This window comes from Electrophorus electricus, chromosome 14 (assembly GCF_013358815.1).
Source record: "Electrophorus electricus isolate fEleEle1 chromosome 14, fEleEle1.pri, whole genome shotgun sequence".
Taxonomy (NCBI): domain Eukaryota; kingdom Metazoa; phylum Chordata; class Actinopteri; order Gymnotiformes; family Gymnotidae; genus Electrophorus; species Electrophorus electricus.
Window position 1 is genome coordinate 13,842,454 of NC_049548.1, and position 1,494 is coordinate 13,843,947.

A 1,494-nucleotide genomic window follows, 5' to 3' on the forward strand; every position below is an offset into this window, starting at 1 on the left:
CATAGCGGGTGATAACCACTTGTTGTATACTTCTCCTCATTGTTTAATTAGCCTTCCCTGACTGACTGCCATTGGTCCACACCTGGGCAACAAAGCCTCTTGGATGGGGACAAGGGAACAGGGGCATTAATCAAGTGCCCTGGAGAGTCATCAGTTCTTGGCTTGGTCATCGCCAAGAACACGGTTGAAAATGCCCTCTATCCATCATCACCTTCACTTTAGAGCCAGGCAGCATGGTGGCTTGGTAGTTGGCATGTTTGCCTCTCAGTGCTAGGGTCTTGGGATTGAGTCCTAATCTGGGTGGTTTCCATGTTTTCCCTGTGTCTGTATGGGTTTCTTCCAGGGTGTCTGGGCAGTGGTAGCTCAGTTGTTAAATTACTTGACTAGTAATCAGAAGGTTACCAAGTCAAGCCCTGCTGCTGCCACTGTTGGGGCCCTGAGCAAGCCCTTTACACCCAATTGCTAAAGTTGTACTCAATCATAATTCTAAATTGTTTTGGATAAATCTGTCAGGTAAATGCTGTAAATGGTTTCCTCCCATGGTCCAAAACCTGGTGGTTAGGTTTATTGGATATTCTAAATTGTCCAGTGATGGTTGGTGCTCTGGTCTTAACCTTTCCCCCAGGGGGCTGTGGTCTTTGATAGATAGTATGCTGTGTGCAAATTGGCTTCTGCCAATTTGAGTGTTTGTAAAAGCGGATATTTGTCTGTAGTGCATCCTTAAGCCTGAGAAAAGCACTATATAAATGTAACTAATAGTAATTGACATTTGCATTCAGAAGCTCTTAAACATCTGTGTTATGAGAAACAGATTTTCATTTTCATTTTCATTTTCTTTACTCATTTTGTTTATTGAGAACAGGTTTAAAAGTTTGAATATTTCTTAATGAATAATTTTGAGTAATTTTTCACAAACTTGTTTCACAAACTGTTATTTTTGAAAGGCATAAACAAGACTTCTCAGAATCTTCTCAGGAGTACTATGACCGTGACAATTTATTCCCCCCCATGCAGAACTTGTTACTTACTGTATACAGAGTTAGTTATCAGCCTCCATTTCCAACACAGAAAGACACAGCTAACCTCCAGTCATCTGAATGAATGAATGAAGTTACGCTTACACAGTGCCTCTCTCAGAACCCAAGGATGCTTTACAATCAGCACACAGCTTTTACATCCTATCACCACACCGGTGAGAAAGCAGCTGCCAGGTGCGCACAGCACATTCTCAACCGGAAACATCAGAAAGACCAGCCTGAGATGACGGGCTCCATGTTTTTGTAGAAGAGAGCGGCATTAAGACTTTATCTGCTGTCCCTGGAAATGACACATGACGAACTACTGAAGTCAAGGTTCCACCCAAGGTGCCAAACTGATTTCTCAATCTGCTATCTTAAAAGCAACAGACTTAAAAGAGAAGGACAGAGAGCAGTCAAGGAAGCCAAGACTCACTATAGTTACACACCAGCTGACACCACCTTCATTTAACGACAT